This window comes from Hibiscus syriacus, unplaced genomic scaffold (assembly GCF_006381635.1).
Source record: "Hibiscus syriacus cultivar Baekdansim isolate YM2019G1 unplaced genomic scaffold, ASM638163v2 tig00111582_pilon, whole genome shotgun sequence".
NCBI lineage: Eukaryota > Viridiplantae > Streptophyta > Magnoliopsida > Malvales > Malvaceae > Hibiscus > Hibiscus syriacus.
This window is the reverse complement of record NW_024063126.1, coordinates 4513130-4531463: the sequence shown is the minus strand read 5'-3', so window position 1 is coordinate 4531463 and position 18334 is coordinate 4513130.

The following is an 18334-nucleotide window of genomic DNA, read 5'->3' as shown; positions in this document are numbered from 1 at the left end:
AGGCCCTAGCACACCAGCTGCTGAACCCAGTTCTGATCCTGACAAAAGCCCCACATCACTTAGGAAGTGCACTAGACGCAATACTACTAGCAATGCCAGCGCGACTCCACCACCATCTTAGGAAGACAAGGTACCTTGCATGGAATTGCAACGCATCACATAGCATGTAGTCTAGTTTAACTTAGTTTTTATTCAGCATTGAGGATAATGCTTATCTCAAGTTTGGGGGAGGTAGTGTTCTTTGTAGAACATGTGCATGATAATATTAGCATAATATTATGCCATGGCATCAGCATTGAGGAAATGTTTTGATGATACCTGATGAAGATGAACTTTTTAGGCTAGAAATTGAATGTAAATGACTATTGAGAATGATAGAACTGACTCTAGGGCTTGATGCTTTGTGAATTATTATTACATGATTTGTATGTTCTCTATACTTAATGAACTTATGAAATTTTTATGAAAGAACTCTGGTTAGCCTTGGCATTAAAATATGGTGTTATGCTTAAATGATAAATCAATTAAAAAAAACTCCCTTATCTCTGAATTTTGTTTAATCGTGAATAAATGCTTCGGCATAGCTGTAGAGGGACACTCCTCTTTGCCGTGGCATTGCCTGGAACTCTCTTTAATAAATGGCAGCCACGCGCATACGAGTGAATGAAAGTAGTCACGGGATTACTCTGTCTGACTAGCTTGGGGGTGGAAGGTATGCTCCCTTTTACCTAGAGTGTGGGATGGTAGGTGTGATGAGCAGACTCCCTTCGTAGCAGTGTAAAAAAAAAGAAGTGAAAACAATAAGAAAAAAATGTGTAGTAAGTGAAAAGGGAGTATAAATGTGCTTAATGAATGAGTTAATGCCGTGGCAAAACTAGGGAACTCAATTAGAAATTTCCTAAATTTGTTAAGTATAGATTAGATACAATAAATCACACACACAACACCATAAAGAATCTTGACCTAGGGAAAAGTACTTGAATTCTTGATATGTCTAGCATGTAGAAGCCGATTTTTCTGATGGTTGAAATTCAATTTTTGTCTTGTTGTCCTACTGTTGAAATTGCCATGACATTTTGATTGTGTTAATTGTTATCCATTGCTTGAGGATAAGAAATAGCTCAAGTTTGGGGGTGTGATAACTCTGTAAAAAGACTACTTTTAAGGCCTTTTTGACTTAAGTTATTGTTTGTTTAAGGGTACATATAAGTCATTTTAGATGTATGTAGCTGCATGTAATTGCATTTGTGGTGGTTGTGTTATTTTATTTTATTAAGGTGCTATATGAGGAGGAAGGTGTGGTTTTTAGTGATGTGCAGGAAACAACAAGCAAAATAGGCGAGCTGGGAAGTAATGTCGCGGCATCACACGCTGAAGAAGATTGAAATGCCTCGGTATTTCTGGCGCAGAAAACGACAAAAATATACAGCTGTACGTGGACAGCTGGCTCTGCACGTGAAATGATGGTTGTAACAACCTGCTAGGGGACCACTGACACCTGGAGGATAAGGTTCATGCACAACATGTGATTCTAGGGGTATGAGGGGTATTTTGCACCCAACAATATCCCAACAACATCATCATTACCCCTAGATATTTTTATTATATATTACACCTCACAAGAGAGAGTGTGTGTGGAAGAAAGGAGACGCATACTGTAGCAGAAAAATCAAATTTTTATTTTCCCTTTTCCTTTCTTCTTCCTTGGGTTTTCCTCCATTGATAAAGCTTCAAGGAGTGGTGAGCTAAGCGCCGAGAGGAGCTAGCGAGCTAAGGTGGTTTATGGTGGCCTAGGAGACCTCTGGTGGAGCGCGTCGAAGGCTCTTTCTCACTTCCCTTTGCTCCTATTTTATTCATTTTATTTGTGGGCTGTTGGAACGAATATTTTATGGATTTTTCTATGAATATTTTGAACCCCACCATGAACTAACTTATTTGGTGGTGGTTGGTTTAATGGATGTTTAAACTTTATTTTTAATGGTATGTTTAAGTTTATTTTGGTTCTTTATTTGCTTTGCTTGTGAATGCTTCACCATCTAGGCTTGTAAGATGCATGGAAATGTCCATTTCTTAGATGAAGGTTAGGTGTTCGGAAGAATCCTAAGCTAAAACTACTTGTAAGTATTCGAAAGAAACGCAAGATAAGATCCTCATAAGAAATGGGTTATAGTATTTTCAAGGGGATTTTAACCAGCCTAGGAGTATTATAACCTAATCCCTTAGATCTCGGAAGAGACTAGGATAGGATTTCAATGACTAAAAAGGGTGTCTTTATCAATAGGGTAGGCTGTCCAACATCGTTGAGTGAGAGCAGATGCCTTGGCATCCTATTCTGTTAGGTTCCTGTGAGAACATTTTAGGAAAGCCCTGTCGAGTAAGTAACGACCAGGTAGCTTAAATCTGCCTGAGAGATAAGTTTAACATCCTTAGATCAATCCATACCATTCATTCCATTGAAAGCTTGTCACGTGAGGATTATCTTCTTTTTATTTATTTACTATTTTTTTTACCATTTTCCTTTGCCATGACATTTGTTTTTGTTACTCATACATATTTCATTTGCCTCGGCATAATCATTTGTGAATACCATTAGCTATACTTAATTAATTTAGAATAGTGCATAAATTTTACTCAATATCCTTCCAATTCCTGGGGAGACGATACTCACTCATCACTGTATTACTTTTGCGATTGTGTATACTTGCACATTATTTGCGTATAATTTTATAGTACTCGCAATACGCAACATAAGCCCTACAGTGCAGGATGTTTTCAAAAAGCCTTCGGGAGCTTTTTGATGTTTTCAAATCCTTTGGGTCATCTATAAGCCTTTCAGTGCATGATGTTTTCAAAGCATTCGGGTCATCTGTAAGCCTACAATGCATGATGTTTTCAAAAAGCCTTTGGGAGCTTTTTGATGTTTTCAAAGCCTTCGAGTCATCTGTAAGGCCTTCAGTGCATGATGTTTTCAAAGCCTTCGGGTCATCTGTAAGCCCTACAGTGCTTGATGTTTTCAAAAAACTTTCGGGAGCTTTTTGATATTTTCAAAGCTTTCGGGTCATCTGTAAGACCTACAGTGCATGATGTTACCAAAACCTTCGGGTCATCTGTAAGACCTTCAGTGCATGATGTTTTCAAAACCTTCGGGTCATCTGTAAGACCTACAGTGCAAGATGATAAGACCTCAGGGCCATTCATAAGACCTCTGGGCAGAATGTTTTAAACATTTCCATCCTAATCAATAAAAGTCAAATGAAAAAATTATTGTCTTTTCATCTTTGCTCTATTCTTGTTAACACAAGAATGAGCAAAGAGGGGCAGCTGTAAACACTAATTTTTTCATTTCATTTTATTATTATTATTATTAAAATTATTATTATTAATAATATTATATATTATTATTATTATTAAATAAATAATTACAAGGCCATTTACAAAGAACCCGACCCATATACAACCAAACCCTAAGGCCCATTTACAGCTGGCCCAAACCTGAAATAGCCCAATGCTTGTAGGGTTTCCATCTAAGCTTCCAGTCGCCTCAGTTCTCAATCGTTGGATCTGGCAAGATGCAACGTCCTTGATTTATCCAGAATAAACCCTAGGGTTATGATAACATAGGGACCACGTGGCCGCCACCTCTTCGCTGCTGACGCACCGTTGCCCAACCGTTGCCTCCAAGAGCATTCCAACCACCCCACGTTTACACCTCCAATGCCAGGTGCCTCGGCCAGCTGCTGCCGCCCTCGCTCAAAGCTTCCAGATGTCTCAAATGGCCGTCCATGTCGCAGCTATGAGGTGAGTTACCACATAGTTCGGTGACTCACCGAAATCCACCTTCAGGACCGGTCCATGGCGAGCACCGTGGTAGCTATAAAAGCCACCATCCTCTGCAAAATAAAAAAAGAGGAGGAGAGCAACATAAAACAGAGGAAGAACAGCGACAGAGAGGTCCACGACGGCAACAAACGGAGAGAACAACTACAAGAACATGAACCCACAACAAGCAGTAAACCAAAATAAAAAGAAAAAAAGAGAGAGAGAGATTACCGAGGAGACCATGCGGTGACCAGAGACGCTACGTGCCAACGAAACATTCGAAATACCCAAAGGTATTTCTCTAGATCTACTCCGATCAAGAATTTTTTAGGGGAAACTAAGGCGGATTCAGCCTAGGGAGGTTTTAGGGCTTTATTTTGGGGTATTTATGTAAAATTCGGCCACCGTGTATGGTGGCCGGCAGTGAAAATCGCCACCGGAGTACGGTGGTCGGCGGCTGCTGGAATTCCCTTCGGTGAGGGAAGCTAGAGGAAAGTGAGAGAGAATTCTCATTTCTCTCACTTAGAGAGAGAATGAGAAGAGGAAAAATAAGAGGTTTGACCCTTAAGGGGCAGGTTAAAAGGGTTTATATACCCTCTCCCAAACGATGCAGTTTTGGGGGAAGGGTGTCAATGCAATTTAGGAAAAGGGTAAACCCTTTCCACAACCCTTAAAGTTTGTAAACTTTCATTTTAGCCACTGAAATAATTTTATGTGCCTTTTAATTTCGACTTTCAATTCTACTTTATTATATTTTAGTCACTGCACCGTAGTTATATATATTCAGGGTAAATATTTAAATTTATTTTAATCCAGTGTTAATTATTATGGTTAAATTACACTGTTAATTATTATATTTCATAATATTTTTAATTAGAGCTTTTAATTTTAATATGTTACATTTTAATCACTAATTTTCATTTTTGACCATGATTTTTTAATTTTTTGCAATTTAATATTATTTTTTTAATTTCTTTTATTTTGATCATTATTATTATTTCATTTAATATTATATTAATAATAAAATATCATATAGCATTAATTTTATTTTTATCATCCTATACTTTAAATATAGTATTTTATGTATTTATTTATTTTATTTATTTTTATTCACTAATATTTACATGAAATACATTATTATAATTTTATAATTGTATTAAATAATAATATTTATTTATTTTTAAATACTCAGAAAGGGCAGTCTTAAAGCAACTAGATGTCCTATTCTGGTATATTAAAAATAAATAAATAAATATCATACTTATAAAAATTAGAAAACACATTGTTTTATTTAAATTATTTTATTAGGAAAAGTTATTATTTTTAATATTTATTTATTTTTCAAATATTAAGAAAGGGCAGTCTTAAAGCAACTAGATGTCATTTTCTGATGTTTTAAATAAATAAAAATTTTGTTTATAATTTATAAAAATTATTTAATATTTTTTCTTCCTTAGAATTACCCGATTAAAATACGAAACAATAGGATCATAAATTAAATTTATATTCGAATTCTTAAATTCTAATATTAGAGACAATTTATAGTTGACAAGGACCAATTTTGGGCGTTGTGGGGTGCTAATCATTCCTCAAACGTAACCGACCGCGAATCCCTTTTTTATTATTAAAAAGAACGAATTTTTGGTTAAACGCATATAAGTTTATCTTTTAACTAATGTTTTCTTAAAAACTTTGTTAAATGATGATTTTTAGTTATTCGACCTACCTAATCCAAAAGGCCGATGGCAACTCCCAAAACATTTTTTAAAATCAAAATCAGTTTTTATCCACATTATTTTTCCTGCCAAGTAAAAATTCGTACCCGAACGAAAACTGGTTACGACATAAAGGATCATCTAATATAGCTGCATCAATTACTTATAAATCTAAAAAATTTAGAAACACCTCGCAATAGTAAAAAAAAAAAGACTTCCTTACAAGGTAATTAAAATTAAAAGTCCATAACAAAAAATATAAATGCATATTATAGTTAAATAAGTTTAAAGTTTAAGCATAAATCTTATAAAACGATACATAAACATAAACATCCAATGAAAAAAACCCTCCATTATCACTGGCTTCACATTCTTAAATCTTAACTAACCACTCAAATCCTATAAAATAAATTCATAAATGAATATATAAAAATAAGATTATAATAATAATAAAAATAAAATGTGTTGAAGAATGCTCTTTGATGGGGACGAGAGAGAGAGCATCTATAAAAGGCAATTTAACTCCCACGTGACTGCTTCAAATTTTGATGCTTTCCTTTCTCTATTTTTGTCAAAATATAAGTACTTTATTTTTCCTTTACCAATGTCTTAATTGTTCAAAGATCAGGACCACCTCTTTGTTTTCCTCTCTAATATAAAGCCATCTTGTTATTTTTTGTTTTGGTAAAGTATACAAATGGTCCCCGCCTATAAGACAATGTTTTATTAAGTCTCCCGACTATTAAAAATTATAAAAATGATCCATTGACTATAAAACACTCTTTGTTAAGTCTCTCGAGTATTAAAAGTTATAAAATAGTCGTTGGACTATTCATATGTTTCAAACTCATTCTTTTTCATTAATATTTTAGTAGTCATTTAAGTTGTATGTTAACCTACTAACTGAGATATGATAAAAATATGTTTTGAGAATTTTTGAGTAGTATTTTGTGAATTGAGTCTCTATTTATATTATGCATTCGAGTCGGACATTATGCCATCGACCCCATGTTTGAAAGCAATAACAATGTTAGTAGACAATGTTAAACTATGATTTTATCATATCACAGTCAGCAAGTTAATACCTAACTCTAACAATCGTCAAATTTAACGGAAAATGACGAGTTTGGAACATATATTAGTCGGATGACTATTTTGTAACTTTTAATAGTTAGGGGACTCAACAAAGTAGCATCCTATAGTCAAATAACCATTATAATTTTTAATAATCAATTCACTCAATAAAGTAATACCTTATAGTGGAGGGACTATTTGTGTGCTTTACCTTTTTGAAAAGACTTAAATCCGGTTCACTATGGATAAATAAAATTTCTTTAACCACTACTACTAGACCACTCCAAAGGTTCTCCATCTTGTTATTCGATAATGGTCAATGGAGTTTCCAGAGGATCCGCCAAAAATTACTATTTCAGTGGGCTAAGTTGAAATCTATTATACAACAAACTTTGGCAAAAAACCCCTAGGTTTTCATGGGGCACGGACAGGCTCATAATCTTTTATTGCATCATATCGGGCTTATGCTTGTTGTGATGCCGTGATGTTTATGTCAGAAAGATTATTAAGGGTGAGTAAAATTTGACTCGATCAAAAAATTGATTTTTTTTAATTTCGAGTTATCCAAGTCAATTTGAATTATAAATTGCTTTTCGAGTCGAGTTGAAATTTCAAAATTTCGAGTAACTCAAAATATCGAAAACTAGAATAAGTATTTTAACAGATTTACGATATGGTCCTTGATATCATATTCCTTCAATTCATCATTCATTTTAAAGTAAAATATTTTACTAAATTTAAACCACATGCTCCTAAACCATCATAGAATACATATGTACTTTCAATTCCACTTTTTAATTACAAAATTTATATATTTTTTAATTTAGTCCCTCAATTTTGCATGATTTCAGTATTTCTTCAATTCAACTTTCATTTTAAGTACAAATTTTGACTAAAGTTAAACCACATGCTCCCCCACCCACTATAGAATATCTATGTAACTTCAATTCTTATTTTCTTTACTAAAAATATTTTTTTTAAATTTAATCATTTAACTTTGCATTTTACTCAATTTTGTCTTTTGACTACAATTGTTTGCAAATTCTTTCTTCACGTCAATTCTTTGACTCCTTTACACTTCCATTAATCTTTTATCCTCAAAATACATTCTTTGAAATATAATATTGTAAATATATTTTTCATTTTTAGATTGTATGTGATATACGAAATAACATTGTAATGTGAAAAAATATGAATATATAAATATATATATATCTTAAATGGTTAGAGGAAGTAAAAAGATTGGAATAAATTTGTATTATAATATTACAATTAAATTACTTAAAATTTTTTAAATTTATCCCTTAAAATGAAATTCTACGTCCGTTCGACTTCCAATTGGAATACATACAGTAGCCGAATGATGCGTAATTTGTGTGACGAATGAAACCAAACATCTTATGACGTAAACAAGGAATCAATCAAGAAGAAAACAGAGAACATGTTCCTTCTAAATATTAATATATAATTATCAGCTTGTGTTCTCATCAAGTTTATTTTACAGAGAATCAGTTTGAGAACAATGCACAGCACTGGTGACAATAATATATATTTTTGTATGGAGCTATTGATGGAAAGCGTGAATTGAATAGGTTTGGGAATATATTCCTCCATGTTTCTCATGTTTATGAGAATAGAAATTAGGCTTCCTTTTATGCCTTGGCTGTTTTGTGCAAAGAGATGGGCATGTGTCGGGTTGAGTTAGATTTCGACGAATCTGATCCGACCTAAAAAAATAACTCCTCCATCCAAAATTCGATCTAACCTGAACATGACCCAATTTATATATAAGAAACTCGACTTGACCTAAATTATTATTTTTATTCGAAAAATAAATGAAAGAGAAAAAAAATTAATAATACAATTCTAATTAAGCTGCAAGAAAATTTGTCATGCATTTGTATTACTTTCTCGTTTCTACTTATAGGATCATCTAATATAGCTGCACCATCTACTTATAAATCTAAACAATTTAGAAACACCTCGCAATCGTCAAAAAGAAATAAAAAGATTTCCTTACAAGGTAATTAAAATTAAAAGTCCATAATAAAAAATATAAATCCATATTATAGTTAAATAAGTTTAAAGTTTAACACATAAATCTTTTAAAACGATACATAAACATAAACATCCAATGTAAAAAATCCTCTATTATCACTGACTTCACATTCTTATATCTTAACTAACCACTCAAATCCTATAAAATAAATTCATAAATGAATATATAAAAATAAGATTATAATAATAATAAATATAAAATTATTTGTCACCATTATCTCATCTTATTCGATTTCATCATCTTAATAAAATTTTACTTCATTTCAATTTGATTAAAAAATAACATATATGAAAATAAAATGTAATAAGAAATAATAACTAAGCATATAAGTAAAAGCAAATTAAAATTACATGAAAAATATGTTTGTACCTTCTTTGGCCCGTAACTAGTTTTGACATGTCAAAACTTCTACAATTGATGGATGAAGACTATTTCGTTTCGTTGTGCATTCACCAATCTCTCTCAGGTACTAAAAGTATACTCCAAACCAATGGTAAAAACAGAAGTAACATAAACATCTCTAACAATAGCATGCAATACAAGAAATTGTGGCCCGATTGTCTTCCACCAATTTAATATATCAAAGTCTAATGTCCTAGTAATAATATCAACTTTCAAGTAATAATCTAACTCAAATTTTACTTTTAATTTATTTGTTTCTTCCTTAAAACTTAAGCATCAAAATCACTTAAGCTTCCCAAATCAACTTGAACACTATCTAGATATGCATTGTTGAAAGATTGAGATACATTATTTGAGGCCATCATTCTTTCTTGATATTCTATAACCAACTCTCGACACAATTGCACAATTCTTTTAACTTTATATTCAACTATAATCTCATAAATATTTTAAAATAATACTCCAAAAACATTGTTTTATACTTTGTGTTTAAAAGTGTGGCAACACCCATGATATCATTCGTATCAGTCTAATGTTTCTTAAATTTTTTCCAACATTTATTTTTTCATTCTTGAAATAGTGATATTACTATGTGTAACCCATTCATTCAATGCCACCTTAATCCTACATGTACTTAAAAAATAAAGATTTGTCATTGTATATTTTGTACCTAAAAACCCTTCGGTGATCTTATAAGATGACTTGAACTTATCACAAATTACTGATGCAAAAGCCTAATCATTATCGATTGACAAATACTTATACAAAGAATCACGATGTAATTCCACATAGCAAGAAAAAACATCCTTATAACATAAAGCTATTTGGAGCATAAAAAAGGTGAAATTCCATTGTATTCTAACATCAACACAACTTTTTTTTTTGGTAATTGAAATACATAATTTTCATACCACCTCTTCAAATCTTTGCAACTTGTTAGAGCAATACTCCAAAAAAAAACACTGATGGATTCATTTTATTCCATCTCAAATCACACTTAATCCAGTTTTAATAAATAGATGCAATATGTGTGCAAATGTTCAATTAAGCAACGATGTATGACCTTCGAATCTATCAACTAACAACTTAATGACACCATCATTCACACTATAATTGTCAATTGTAATATATGTAAGTTTCCTATCAATATTCTAATCTAGGAAACATTTCATCAAATTAGAAACATAAACATCAGTGGTATATGGGACTAGAAAATATTCAAACATAATTAAACAATAACTAAAATTATAAGTTTTGACACATATTCAAACACAATATATATTTTTAAAAATTTCCTTGTAGACATCCATTTTGGTCCCTACATATTAAAAGTTTTCCTCTATATAACATGCAACAAAATATCGAGCAAAGGACCATGGTTTTAGGACTAAAAAATCACGAAAAAGAGAGAATAGAGGAGTGCGTTTCTTACCCCTTTGGCACCATTGAAAGGTCCAAGAGTGTTTTTCAGGGGTCTCGGGTTTAAAGGGGAGAGCTTTGAAGTGTTACCCCATCGCTGACGCCACTGAACAACAACCATAGTGGTAATTTTCTCCCATTTTCTCTAAGGAATAAGAAAAGAAGGAAGATGATAGAGGCACGCCGTACTCCACTTGGTAAGGTAAGACTTTCACTTTGATTGTAGGACCTAGGATGGTAGCAAGTGTTACTACAATAAGAAAGGCTTAAACAAAATAGTTAAGTATGAAGGAATAAGATGGAAAGATATAAATGGAAATAGATGATATTGAATAAGACAATGACATGTTTGATAAGAAATGATGATATGGATATATGGTGATGGAAGAAAAAAAAAAGGTGATGGTGATGAAAATGGATGATAGTATCTCAAGAATCAAGAAGTCAAACTAAGTTATATTAAATCTTAACCCTAAAACTTATATATAACTTAAGGGGTGGTGTTTAAAGGTTTTGTCCCACTAGGTATAAAGACCTAGGAAATAAAAGTATCAAGGTGGAATAGAGATAGGTGACGCCACAAGAACAAGAGTAGTTGATAAGTTGATAAAGTTCTCAAAGAAATATGGAAGAGAAAAAATCTCACAGATATATTAATTGAACAAAAGTTGAATGAATTACAAAAGACTTGGCTATTTATAAGCCTAAGGATGCCTAAAATACATTGCACACATAGTGTGAACTTTAGAGGATGAATGAATGTTCACTCCTTAATGAAGTACAATACACATCCTAGGGTGAATTTATGGAGAATTAGATGAATGAATATTCATTTCTTTAATGTGAATGCATCTCTTGTCTTAATCCATACTCCTCGGTGTGAACAAGATTGTTCGACTTCCTTCCATGAACTTGGCTCCACATGCCTGGATGAATGCACATTTTTTATGAATTCTCTTGAATTAAATGGATTCATCCTCCTTTTTCTTTGAATGTACATGTCATTCGTGGTTGGTTCTTGAATGTTATTTCATGAATAATGACATTCATCTCTCTTGGGTGCGAACAAGACTCTTGGGATGTCTTGAATGAATGCACACCTTACATGGTTAAATATGATGCTATTTGGATAGTCACTTCTTGTAACACCCATATCCCGTATACCTTTACGTATACAAGCTACATATGTCAAATCACTTTTAAAATCGTTTCCCATTGGAAAAATCTGTACAATTTTGTTTCCTTTTATAAAACCATTTGAATTCATTTATAATTAAAACATGCCTTAACTTACATATACAATTAACAATTGATGTTCCATCAATCAATGTTTTACAGTAGTTTAATTTAAAAAGGATTATAGAGCATTTTAATAACCTATTACATGCCAACTGAAATATATCAAAAGTAGACATATATGTCATACTGTTACTGAATTAGGTGACACTGACTTGATGTCCGATGATCTCCTTACTCAGCTAGTATTTAACCTACACGTGAAATGAATACACGTTAAATATTACTTAGTGAGACATAATACTGCAATGATATTACAACTATACAACAATATCCTATGAATACTGAATAAAGAATTTAATTTCGTTATTTATAAGGACAAGTTAAGCCATTCTTAGTTCTACCATAATTCTTTCATATCATCATGGAAATTATTTATATTATACCTATCATGCATATCCTTTTGTATATTATCCCCCTTGATTCTTTATTTACCCAGTGTACATTGCATATGAAAATACTATACATGTATTTCACCAAGGTGCTCATTAATCATATATCTTTTATAATCCTTATGGCGGCACCCTAATTACTATTTATACACTGATTTATATTTTCCTTTGGAGTGTCCATTCATACCCATTATATTTGGTTTTCATTTTTCCATCATAACATCCCTTCATACTAATTATGTATTTTTCTTTTTTAACATTATATATATATATATATATATATATATATATATTATCCTTTCGTATCAATTATATACCATTGATATCACATTACATTAAAATTTCTTTATTCTCTTACACAACAGTGTTTAACGTTCGTCTAACTGGCATAATTGACACCTTTCTTCCAATTGCACAGTTAGGCCATTTTTCTTTTACTCAACGGTACTTAACCGTTCATCTAACTGGCATAATTGACACCTTTCTTCCAATTGCAAACTTAGGCCATTTTTCTTTTACTCAACGGTACTTAACCGTTCATCTAACTGACATAATTAACACCTTTCTGCCAATTGCACAGTTAGGCCATTTTTATTTTACTCAACGGTACTTAACCGTTCATCTAACTGGAATAATTGACCTCTTTCTGTCATATGCATAGTTAGGCCTCAAAGACACTTAATCTTTCATCTAACTGGCATAAATTGCACCTTTCTGCCAATTGCACAGTTAGGCCTCAAACGCACTTAGCCTTTCATCTAACTGGCATAAATTACACCTTTCTGTCATATGCACAGTTAGGCCTCAAAGGCACTTAGCCTTTCATCTAACTGGCATAATTAGCACCTTCTGTCATATGCACAATTAGGCCTTTATTCTTTTACTTTAGAGCAGTCTCTACTATAATAATCATTCATCATATCAATTAACTCTTTCCATCATTATACCTTTTATGGTTTATTCCCATACTGCCAGTGTACTAATACCTAAATTTTACTATAATTTACATGGATTACTCATCCAAAACAATTATGACAATTCACCTTCTATTATTAGGGATGGCAACGGGGAGGGTTTAGGCCAGGGATTGGTCCCCCCATCCCCGTCCCCATTTAAAAATCACGTACCCATCTCCGCTTAAAAAACTACGGGGATTTTAACGGAGATCCTCATCGGGTAATCGGGGAAAACCGTAGGGAAACGGGTATTCTTGTTTAGCATAAACAGTTATTTAAACGGGTATCGGGCCGAGTATATATATTTAAATTAAATATATAAATATATTATATATATATTTAATTTAAATTAAATTTATTAATATTATATATATATAAAATAATTATTTTTAATATTTATCAGGCCGGGTATTCGGGTAATCGGGGTGGGGATTACCAAACTTGTCCCCGTCCCTATTTAAAACATTCAATTTTCCCCCATCCCCATCCCCGTTTATCATCCCCGAACCTGACCCGTTAAATTCAGTTTTCCCCGTCGGGTTCGGTTTTTTTTGCCATTCCTATCTATTATGAACTTCTGAAAATTTCATCTCTTACGAGATCTTTCAATTCGTATTCCATAATTTACATCCCTAGTGCTAATATCATCATTTATCAATCATTTTTAAAATCTGTGTCGTTTGCATACCTATTACTAATATAAAGACCAATTTCCTTATTATACAGTGCTTATATTTATACCCATATTTTTCTCATACTGAAATTCATACACTTAGTATGAATTTTTTTATCATTTAGCACTCAAGGTACTCGATATAGAAATTCATACACTTAGTATGAATTTATTAGCATGTTAGCACACGAAGTTCCCTATACAGAAGTTCTTACACTTAGTATGAATTTCTTTAACATTTTTCAACTGAAGTGCCATTTGGTAATCACCATACTTACATTAATCATTCTACAACTATAACTATTTTAGCATATACAAACATAAATAAATAAACTCACCTAACTTTCCTCGCTATGTATCCCAAATATAAAGCTGATTACTCTGGTACTTTGCCTTTGCCCTTAATGTTGCTTGATTCCGAAGCTTGGTTTCGATCTACTCAAAAATCCATAAAACATGTACCATATCAAATGTTAGAATATTTTCCTAACAATTATAACTTAAAATAAATCAAAATATTTATTATTAACTTCCTACAACATTATCAGCTCCAAATTAACATTTTTGGCCCTTTGGTAATGATACCCCAGCTTATGGTATCGATACTACCCTATTAGGGTATCGATACCCCCTTCATTTATCGATACCAAAATTAGCTTCGATGTATCCTGATATCGATACCCTCTTCATGGTATCGATACCCCTATGTTATGGTACCGATACCACCTCTAGGTATTGATACCCAAATTAGAATCGATGTTTACTAGTATCGATACCCTTACCATGGTATCGATACCACATTGCTTGGGTACCGATACTGGTTGAATCATTATCGATACCTCTTATATAATTTAGCATAATTTTTTTGCCTATGGTATCGGTATTATTTTATAGGGTATTGATACCCCTACTCAGATTTTCTAGTTTTTAGCTCGAAAATCACCCAAATGAGGTCAAATTTCTTTATATTTATCCCATTCAATACTATTACACTATTCATTAACTATCCATACTAACATTCTTTCAATTTGTTTCCTAAAACATCTAACATGATTCAAGAACATTAAATTCTAAGAATCAAACCACTTTTTCTAATATGTTTTTAACCCATCTAATACTTATAATCTATCATTTATCTCTTTGGTAAGTTAAATCTATCAGTAAACTTCAATAAACACCAATATACTAACATTTCATTTCAAAACCCATTTTCTAAAATCTCTAATATTTTCTCCATTTCATGATTTAATCCTCAATTAATCCTTCCGTAAGCTTTCCTATCACTTAAGGTTGTAAAAACAACCCAAAATCAAAAAGAAAAACCACATAATTGAAACTTACCTTTTAGAGCTATAGAGGATAGCAACCCACGGGGAAGAAGGAAGGAAGAAGAAAATAGCTTCTTTAGTTTTCTTTGACCTTTTTATTTAAATTCATTTAACTCTAAAAGACCCAAGTACCCTCATTATTCATATATTTCTAGAATTTAGTTCAAACACTATTTCAATTCATTTTCTTATCTTTTACCAATTATTCAATTAAATCTTTAATTTTTAATTCTTTTCAAATTAGTCATCGGCCTACTATTTGGGGTATTACAAATCTCCCCCTTAAGAAAATTCATCCTCAAATTTTTTAAAAACTTTGTGTGTTTACCACAATACTACAATATCCGTCGAACCTGGCCTCCCAAAAGTCCTTAATTCTTCACTTTCTACTTATAACATTCTTATCCAGAAAATTTTCTTCTATCGTAATATAATCAATGATCACCTCATACACCTTTAGAGATTATGAACATCTTTTCTATCTCATGTTCCCTCTCCTTAATTCCACAAGTAATTAAGGCTCTTATGATTAACACTACTATATTACCATTCACTATACCGATAATGACATAAAATCTTTTAAGGCAACTCGGCTACTGCCAACTCTAAGTCACACATAGAAAATTCCTCTTGATTATTGTGATACTATATCATAGAAACATGTTCAATACTCTAAGAACCAACTACCTCGAATTCCATCTCTCGATCTAAAGGTAACCCAATATATAAATCTCAAAAAGACATCTGTAATTTCACAATTTGATGAAATTATCGGATAGTCCTACTTTTCTTAATTTAGTATCTATTACATTACCCAATTATCGTTCTCTTCATAATCATTATTAATGTCACTTGAGGTAATGATCTTAACTCATCAATTTGTAATCCCATAAGATTCACCCAGAATATAATCACTTGAACCTTTACTAATTGTCTACTACCTTTCCACTTATACTTTTACCATGACCCATTAAGGTTTAAGACTATCCTTTAACTCAAGATTGGTTCTACAGGAATTAGTCTAGCTCTAGACAACCTTGTACTAATGTATGAGTACATAGATCAAGTGTCAACTAATACCAATACAGATTCATCAACAGATGAAAAGTACCTGTAAAATTTTTTGGATCTCCCTGATCCTCATTGGTCATAACAATATAAATTCTGGCAACTCCCCGAGTCTCTTATCACTGCAATGATTCATCTTGTCCCCTTGATCTTCCACTTCCTCTGTTTCTATTAGAGGTTGCCACATATATTTCAGATTGCATTAAATTATCCTCCGTTTTCTTTGGATAATTTCGAGCAAAGTGACCAGTCTCATTGGAAGCAAGCTCCACTAAGAAGTTTGCATACTCCCCGGTGCACTCTTCCACATGTCTGAAATACTATTATTTCTCCAATTGCTCTACCTAAGCTAGCAGCAACCAACTGAGATTGTTTTGTTTTCTGTGAAATTTTAGCAGAATCCTTTTGGTATGAATCTCTCGAACTCAAGCCCTTGCCTCTCTTAACATAATGGAGAGTTAACGTCGTTCTAACCCTTTTCCCCATCTGTAAACTATGTTCCGCTGCTAATGTCTCCTCTTATGCTCTTTCGATAGCTTTGGCTCGGTTAATATCTTCTTGCAAGTTAGGTAAACTCAAAGTGAACATCATTTCTTTTAATTTTGGCCTTAACCCCTCAATAAACCAATCACATAGGGCCTTATCGATTGGAACTACTTCCGTAGAAAAATGACTCAACTTATTAAACTCAGCCTCGTACTCATGTACTGCTCGATCACCTTGTTTCAAATTTAAGAACTTTAACAACAATATCCATTTAAACTATTCACCCACATACTTATCCTTAAATTCTTTCAGGAATAATTGCCAAGTAACTTATTCCGGTGGTGTATACATCGTAGTGTTGGATAACCATACTCTAGCTGGTCCTCTAAGTAAAGATACAAATCCTCCCAAATTATCCTGATATGAGCATTGCAGGCTTTCAAGCATTAACATCACATAATTTAACCACATATCGGCCTCCAAAGGACACTCACCTTCATCTCCTCGGAACTCTGGAGCTCCCAAACTCTTCTGCTCCTTTGGGATCAACATTCTAGGTACCAAAGGAGTAGAGAGAGGTTGCAAAATGAGTCAACATAGCTTTAAGAGCTTGGATAAAAGTTCCATACCCTGGTACCAGTATCCCTTGATGTGCAGGCGCACCACCTTTTTAGATGGAACCGATTACTCACTATTAGCTTCGTAACTTTGGCCATTAGACCCTTCTCTCACCTCTTGTTCCCCCGCTCTACGTGAGTTCAAGGATTCTGACATCTATTAGAACATACATAGTAATAACATTATTGTTAGTAAGGAGAGACATCTTATCATATTCATTCTTTACCCTATCAGTAACCTTAACGTCTTAGTGGCATGTAAACTCTTTTTACCCTAAAAAATTTACATTTAATTCATCCAAGAATCGGCTAATCCTATAGATCTGATACCAATAAATGTAATCCCATCTCCCGTATACCTTTACGTATACAAGCTATAGATGTCACATCACTTTTAAAATTGTTTCCCATTGGAAAAATCTATACAATTTTGTTTCCTTTTATAAAACCATTTGAATTCATTTATAATTAAGACATACCTTAACTTACATATACAATTAACAATTGATGTTCCATCATTCAACGTTTTACAGCAGTTTAATTTAAAAAGGTTTACAGAGCATTTTAATAACCTATTACATACCAACTAAAATATATCAAAAGTAGACATGTATGTCACACTGTTACTGAATTAGGTGACTCTGACTTGATGTCCGATAATCTCCTTACTCAGCTGGTATTTAACCTACGCGTGAAATGAACACACGTTAAATATTACTTAGTGAGATATAATATTGCAATGATATTACAGCTATACAACAGTATCCTATGAATACTGAATAAAGAATTTAATTTCATTATTTATAAGGACAAGCTAAGCCATTCTTAGTTCTACCATAATTCTTTCATATCATCATGGAAATTATTCATATTATACCTATCATATCCTTTTGTATATTATCCCCCTTGATTCTTCATTTGCCCAGTGTAAATTGCATGTGAAATACTATACATGTATTTCACCAAGGTGCTAATTGATCATATATCTTTTATAATCCTTATGTCGCACCCTAATTTCTATTTATACACT